Source organism: Pelobates fuscus, chromosome 1, assembly GCF_036172605.1.
Source record: "Pelobates fuscus isolate aPelFus1 chromosome 1, aPelFus1.pri, whole genome shotgun sequence".
NCBI classification, from domain to species: Eukaryota; Metazoa; Chordata; class Amphibia; order Anura; family Pelobatidae; genus Pelobates; species Pelobates fuscus.
In genome coordinates this window covers 198,801,247-198,809,704 of record NC_086317.1, presented here as the reverse complement: position 1 = coordinate 198,809,704, position 8,458 = coordinate 198,801,247, and the positions used below count along the sequence as shown (strand labels likewise).

General features: G+C 45.6%; 1 long non-coding RNA gene across 1 annotated transcript; it reads left to right on the top strand.

The window, feature by feature from the left end:
* The first annotated feature begins 417 nt into the window (after window positions 1-417).
* On the top strand, window positions 418-1,825 carry LOC134590969 (uncharacterized). The gene is made up of 3 exons (XR_010087821.1): window positions 418-565; window positions 1,455-1,616; window positions 1,773-1,825. It is a non-coding gene; the product is annotated as an uncharacterized LOC134590969 (long non-coding RNA).
* Window positions 1,826-8,458: the final 6,633 nt, after the last annotated feature.

Sequence of the window (8,458 nt, the reverse complement as noted above, 5' to 3'; positions counted from 1 at the left end):
GGAACGCATATGCGTTCCACGAAAACGGAAGACTGGTCTCCTTCTCATTGCGTCATTACTCGGCAGCTGGAACGCATTCCACCCGATCAACCTGCGGCAGGGGGGACCGGTGTTCTATCAAAAAGACATACCCCGTGAAAAAGACATACCCCTCGTCACTTCCGGTGACGCGGCCGCACCGGAAGTGACGTTCCCAGGGGGTGTGCGCCTCCGCGCAAGCGCACAACGACTGGGTAGGTGATTTTACAGCAAGAAGGGGACATTAAGCCCACAGTGCGCACGCGCCTCATAGTACTCCCGTCGGAGGGTCATCGCGCGTGCGCACTGCTGGGCAGAGAGCGCTTCACACACCGCGCGTGCGCAGTTGAGGGGTAGGTAAATGTTATGGCCATTTCGCCTGTGAAATCTCCATACCCCTATACTGCGCGTGCGCGGACCCAATAGACCGCGCGTGCGCAATGTGGGGTAGGGAAATTTCACAGGAGAAATGGCCATAAAATTTACCTACCCCTCAACTGCGCACGCGCGGACTCACATCATCAGCTCCAAACTTATCTGGACACAGGTCAGTCTTTCCCTGCTCCCAACACCCTCAGCCATCCGAGGGGAGGGTACAGTATATTGGGGGGGTGTCTGCGCAGTATATTGGGGGGGGGGGTGTAGCGGAGTAGAGGTATGATCCAAGGTAGCTCCGCTGGTAGACAGGAACAGCAATCCAATACAGGTATCAAACGGGTAGCGTAGTTACAATCCCTTCCCTCCAAGAACTAGACGACACATAGCTTGGAGGTCAACTGTCAGCTTTATTCACACAATTTCTTTTATGGCTTTTTCCCATGCAAGGGAGGTAACTCAAAACAACCAATCACCTCACATTCACCTCCCCTCCCTCTCCTCCCCTTAGATTAGCAGGTAAATTAATTAGAGGGAACCGAGTTTTCCCCAGTTTCTGAATGTCCCCTAAATACGGGGGGTACGATGATAAACGAGGGGTCCCCTGGTAGGTCTGCTCTGGGTGAGTAACATATTCAAATTTCACCCAGATCAGACCAGGGGTTCGGGAGTTACAGATATTTAAAGATTTGACCGACTGCAGGGACACAGTAGCCGAAAACAGCTCCATAGATTCTGGCCCTGTAGTCGGTCTACTTCACTGCATAGAAAGTGCCGAACAGCTCAGCCATCCGACCCCAATCTTTGGTTCGGATGAATCCCCTAGACTGGGGAATGCAAACTACCGAACGGCAAACTCCGCAGTATATTGGGGGGGTCTGCGCAGTATATTGAGGGGGGGTCTGCGCAGTATATTGGGGTGGCCTGTGTGTTAGATGTGGGGGGCAGTGTGTTAGATGGAGGGGCTGTTCGTTACATGTGGGGGGGTAGTGTATTATATTTGTGGGCTGTGCATTAGATGTGTGCAACCCTAGTTTCACAGAAAAATATTTATTTCCTAGGTATCATATGCCATGGCATGCTTTTTGCTACGAAACCGCAGCCATCTAGTCACTCGCCAGAGAAGGATGAGAAACTGCACCCCAGCGAGAGGGACTGCCCCACATCAGCAACCAAATCCGTCGGTCACCGAATTCAGTAATCTCCGTCTCTTTGTCCATTCTGTATGTATGGTACTCCCAATTCTTATATTTAATCCGGTGTGTCTCCCACAATCTTTGTGTCTGTCTGCTGTATGTATGTGGCACGCAAGTCTGCATGCACTGTGTCTGTTATGCCAGTCACTCTAACCTGTTTATTTCTTTTTGTGTGTGTCACAGCTCTGACAAGCATGTTCTCCTATGGGACACGAAGTACATGAAGAGGAATGAAGGAGCCCATGTTTGATGCTCGTCTCCAGGGTGGAGAATTTAATTTATAAGTAATGAAGTGGCATCTGACACGTGACAAGCTGCTCCTGTTTGCACAGCAACTTCAACATTGTGTACTGTGATCACGGCCTAGTTCAGAGGTAGGTAACCTTGGGCAGTCCAGATGCTGTGAATTACATCTCCCATAATGCTGGCAAACCATTATGGGAGGTGTAGTCCAAAACCTCTGGAATACCGAATGCGTATGAATGAAAAGTATGCTCTGTGTGAATGGTCAGTAACAAGGGTTGAAGCCTTGACGTGGCGTTACTGCTCACATGTGTATCCATGTGCCAATTCAACCAATGTGAGTCACTGTAATACTTATGAGGTAACCATAAATACCGTGACTAGTGAGAATTAAATGCCTGTATCAACTACACACTGCTTACACTGTAACCGTATCGCCTTACACTGCTTACACTGTGACCGTATCGCCTAAACACTGCTCACACTGTGACCGTATCTCCTAAACACTGCTCACACTGTGACTGTATCATAAAAACTGCTTATACTTATCGGGATCCATCAAAGGGGAAATCTAGGGTTATATACTCCATGCCACTTTAATAAGGGGGGGTAATAAAGTGTTCCAGATATAGTGCCCCAGTTTGGTCAGGTTTAAATCATTATATATACTGTTTTCTCAATTCCAGATCAAGTTTCTGTTTGATTTAGTGTTTGACACTAAATGCATTTTCTGTATTTTAGATCTGGTATCCCAGTACGGGATAGAGACCATCGTTCTGTTTAACAAGAGGATAGTTGTGCATCATCTATGACTGGCGGCTCAGCAGGAATTCAACAGGTTCTTGAAATGGAAACCCCTGTTGCATTAGACCCAATTCTGATATTATGACCGAACCCTAAAGAACTTAATAGTTTTATGATATTTTATTTATGTATTTTGAATGTTGTGCAAAGACCCCAGATGGTCACTGTTCCACTTGTATTCCAGTGGCCATGAAGGGCAGGTGAAGGTAGTTTTTATTTGACTTAAAATGTCCTCTGTATGCATCTTCTTTCTCAAGGTCCTCTTCAGCATCTGGAGCGTTAATATGCAAATATGTAGATTGTAATATGCGTTCTGGTGAGTTTTAACTTAATTTTTTATTTTTACAGCTCCCGAGGGAAGGAGCAAACCGCCTTGAGGAGTCCCTGCATAAGAGACTATTGGATACAGAAGGCTGTACTAAAGGAAGATCTCATCACAGCATCATCTAAGTTCTAGTCAAGAGTATATGAGGCATCTTAAGAGTATAGAGCGGCTAACAATATCTGATAATAGTCCACGTGCAATTATTATGTATGTAATTGATGTACAACATATTTTTTCACTATTTTGTTACATTAGAAATTAACAAATATTGTTAGACTTTTTGTTTACTGCTGTTCCCTGCAAAAATCAACGTCAATCCAGGACTGTTCGGAAATATGGCTTTGTATCAAACTATGATAATTTATGGTGCACATAGGTCCTCTTGTCACTGTGCCTATGGAAAGTTTTGCTTATAACAGTGATGACTTTCAAAAGATAGCAATAAGCAGAGTAAGAAGTTGCTCTTTAAAGGGACACTATAGGCACCAAGACCACTTCATCTCGCTGAAGTGGTTTGGGTGCAGTGCCTATGTCCCCTTAACCCTGCAATGTGAAATATTGCAGTTTCTGAGGAACTGCAATAATTACCTTGAAAGGTTATCTCATCCTCTATTGGCTGTCTACCAGACAGGCACTAGAGGCGCTTCAGGTCCTTAGCGGAGACCAACTACGTGAAATGACACTGGACATCCTCACGCTTTGCATGAGGACAACCAGTGTCTTTAAAAACGCTATAGAAAAGCCTTGAGTTAATGCTTTCCGATGTGGAAGCCCAAATGTGTGCGCAGGAGGGACCTGATGTTGGCGGAGCCTGACCTAACAATCAGGTAACTGACAAAAAGGCTGAAGAGGGTGTTAGAAATACAGTTTGATATTCCTAGCACCATAGGTTTCCTTTAAAACAAAGAGTCTTTACCCCATTTCTAAATTTATATAGGTTCCCAAAACATCTATAACACCAAAAAGGCACTCCAATCTGTGTTCAACAATAAAACCTGAAGTCTTTGTTTTTTTGTGTTTTCTCCTCTGAAATCCACCATCTCATCACCCTGCTGTAGAATTGCAGTGATGTCATACAATGTGACACAGCAAGTGCTGTTATTATTTATAGCTAAGTAACACAAATAGCATGTTAAGGTGTCAGCATATACTTTATTTCTTCAAAGTTAATATGCAGTTTACACTTTATATGTATAGTGAAAAAAATATAAAAGTCAATGCGGAAACTGGCTAAAAAAAACAGTGTCGTATCCAACATGGAGAAAGTTCAATCACCTGTACAGAAAGGCTGTATGGCATTAGGAAGGCAGTATCTTTATAATAGAATAGTCTCTATCTGGGCCGTCCAGGATTATTAATCACTGGAAGATGAAGGTTACTTCATGTCTGCAGCATGCGTTCCGAAGCAGTCATATGGAAGTTTTCTGTAGAAGAAGGTAATCTCTTCTGTTTCAGCAGGTCTAGGTTAATGGTGGTGGGTTTTTCTCTGGCACTGGAACCATCAGTAAAGGAGTGTAAAATTGAGAGGATCACCTTGTTCTTCCCACAAATCTAAGAAAACTCAGAACAGAAGATTGAGGATAGTGGTTAACAATTTAATGAAACTGCAAACACTAAAACTAACTTGAAAAAAATAACATTCACAGTGTAAGCAGTGTTTAGGTGGCACGGTCGCAGTGTAGAGGAGATACGGTCACAGTGTGAGCAGTGTTTAGGAGATACGGTCACAGTGTAAGCAGTGTTTAGGTGGCACGGTCGCAGTGTAGAGGAGATACGGTCACAGTGTGAGCAGTGTTTAGGAGATACGGTCACAGTGTAAGCAGTTTAGGTGGCACGGTCGCAGTGTAGAGGAGATACGGTCACAGTGTGAGCAGTGTTTAGGAGATACGGTCACAGTGTAAGCAGTGTTTAGGTGGCACGGTCGCAGTGTAGAGGAAATACGGTCACAGTGTGAGCAGTGTTTAGGAGATACGGTCACAGTGTAAGCAGTGTTTAGGTGGCACGGTCGCAGTGTAGAGGAGATACGGTCACAGTGTGAGCAGTGTTTAGGAGATACGGTCACAGTGTAAGCAGTGTTTAGGTGGCACGGTCGCAGTGTAGAGGAGATACGGTCACAGTGTGAGCAGTGTTTAGGCGATACGGTCACAGTGTAAGCAGTGTATAGGCGATACGGTTACAGTGTAAGCAGTGTGTAGTTGATACAGGCATTTAATTCTCCCTAGTCACGGTATTTATGGTTACCTCATAAGTATTACAGTGACTCACATTGGTTGAATTGGCACATGGATACACATGTGAGCAGTAACGCCACGTCAAGGCTTCAACCCTTGTTACTGACCATTCACACAGAGCATACTTTTCATTCATACGCATTCGGTATTCCAGAGGTTTTGGACTACACCTCCCATAATGGTTTGCCAGCATTATGGGAGATGTAATTCACAGCATCTGGACTGCCCAAGGTTACCTACCTCTGAACTAGGCCGTGATCACAGTACACAATGTTGAAGTTGCTGTGCAAACAGGAGCAGCTTGTCACGTGTCAGATGCCACTTCATTACTTATAAATTAAATTCTCCACCCTGGAGACGAGCATCAAACATGGGCTCCTTCATTCCTCTTCATGTACTTCGTGTCCCATAGGAGAACATGCTTGTCAGAGCTGTGACACACACAAAAAGAAATAAACAGGTTAGAGTGACTGGCATAACAGACACAGTGCATGCAGACTTGCGTGCCACATACATACAGCAGACAGACACAAAGATTGTGGGAGACACACCGGATTAAATATAAGAATTGGGAGTACCATACATACAGAATGGACAAAGAGACGGAGATTACTGAATTCGGTGACCGACGGATTTGGTTGCTGATGTGGGGCAGTCCCTCTCGCTGGGGTGCAGTTTCTCATCCTTCTCTGGCGAGTGACTAGATGGCTGCGGTTTCGTAGCAAAAAGCATGCCATGGCATATGATACCTAGGAAATAAATATTTTTCTGTGAAACTAGGGTTGTACACATCTAACGCACAGCCCACAAATATAATACACTACCCCCCCACATGTAACGAACAGCCCCTCCATCTAACACACTGCCCCCCACATCTAACACACAGGCCACCCCAATATACTGCGCAGACCCCCCCCTCAATATACTGCGCAGACCCCCCCCAATATACTGCGCAGACCTCCCCCAATATACTGCGCAGACCTCCCCCCAATATACTGCGCAGACCCCCCCAATATACTGCGCAGACCCCCCCTCAATATACTGCGCAGACCCCCCCCAATATACTGCGCAGACCTCCCCCCAATATACTGCGCAGACCCCCCTCAATATACTGCGCAGACCTCCCCCAATATACTGCGCAGACCTCCCCCAATATACTGCGCAGACCCCCCCAATATACTGCGCAGACCTCCCCCAATATACTGCGCAGACCCCCCCTCAATATACTGCGCAGACCCCCCCAATATACTGCGCAGACCTCCCCCAATATACTGCGCAGACCCCCCCTCAATATACTGCGCAGACCTCCCCCAATATACTGCGCAGACCCCCCCAATATACTGCGCAGACCTCCCCCCAATATACTGCGCAGACCCCCCCTCAATATACTGCGCAGACCTCCCCCAATATACTGCGCAGACCCCCCCTCAATATACTGCGCAGACCTCCCCCAATATACTGCGCAGACCCCCCAATATACTGCACAGACCTCCCCCAATATACTGCGCAGACCCCCCCTCAATATACTGCGCAGAGCCCCCCCAATATACTGCGCAGACCCCCCCTCAATATACTGCGCAGACCTCCCCCAATATACTGCGCAGACCCCCCCTCAATATACTGCGCAGACCTCCCCCAATATACTGCGCAGACCCCCCCAATATACTGCGCAGACCTCCCCCAATATACTGCGCAGACCCCCCCTCAATATACTGCGCAGACCTCCCCCAATATACTGCGCAGACCCCCCTCAATATACTGCGCAGACCTCCCCAATATACTGCGCAGACCCCCTCAATATACTGCGCAGACCTCCCCCAATATACTGCGCAGACCCCCCCTCAATATACTGCGCAGACCTCCCCCCAATATACTGCGCAGACCCCCCAATATACTGCGCAGACCTCCCCCCAATATACTGCGCAGACCCCCCCAATATACTGCGCAGACACCCCCCCCCCAATATACTGCGCAGACAACCCCCCAATATACTGTACCCTCCCCTCGGATGGCTGAGGGTGTTGGGAGCAGGGAAAGACTGACCTGTGTCCAGATAAGTTTGGAGCTGATGATGTGAGTCCGCGCGTGCGCAGTTGAGGGGTAGGTAAATTTTATGGCCATTTCTCCTGTGAAATTTCCCTACCCCACATTGCGCACGCGCGGTCTATTGGGTCCGCGCACGCGCAGTATAGGGGTATGGCCATAAAATTGACCTACCCCTCAACTGCGCACGCGCGGTGTGTGAAGCGCTCTCTGCCCAGCAGTGCGCACGCGCGATGACCCTCCGACGGGAGTACTATGAGGCGCGTGCGCACTGTGGGCTTAATGTCCCCTTCTTGCTGTAAAATCACCTACCCAGTCGTTGTGCGCTTGCGCGGAGGCGCACACCCCCTGGGAACGTCACTTCCGGTGCGTCCGCGTCACCGGAAGTGACGAGGGGTATGTCTTTTTCACGGGGTATGTCTTTTTGATAGAACACCGGACAAAAGAGAGAATTGAAAAACACACACTTAGAGTTAATAAAATAACTCGTACAGTAATATAATATCATATATACAACGAAATCATAAATATTAAAGAGGTCAATACATATAACATATTGGTGTTTATATAACTCCACCAGCACCATAAGGTAAAAAAGAGTTGCCGAATATAAATAATTGTTTTTACACTCATAATCATAATCATGCAAGAGAACGATCCTGGAATACACAAACAAATAAATAAAATACTTGTAATAGAAAAAATTAACAGTGTGAAGAAAATATATATAAAATATAAAAATAAAAATAAATAATAAATGATAAAAAGAAGAAAAATAAAATAAAATAAAAGAGAAAATAAGAATAAAAATTAAAATTAAAAACAAAAATAAAATTAAAATTGAAAACGAAATAGAAATAATACAAAAAATATAAACAAAAAGATAAGTAAAAATTTAAGAAAACAAATTAAATCAAAATCTACATTCAACCCATAAGGTTGAAGAGTTTTTAATTTGTGGATCCAGAATCCATCTCTTTGTCTCAATCTCATAATGATATCTCCTCCTCTTGCATCAAGGGATACTTGTTCTATAATCACCCATGAAAAGTTGTGAATGTGAAATTGGGGGCACTTATTACAATGAACTGGAATAGTAGAGTGATTCTTGAAATTCCGTCTAATGTTGTTTTTATGCTCTAAAAAACGAATTTTAGCCTTTCTCCCTGTTCTCCCCACATATTGTGCACCACACCCACATGTGAGGAGGTACACTACATGTG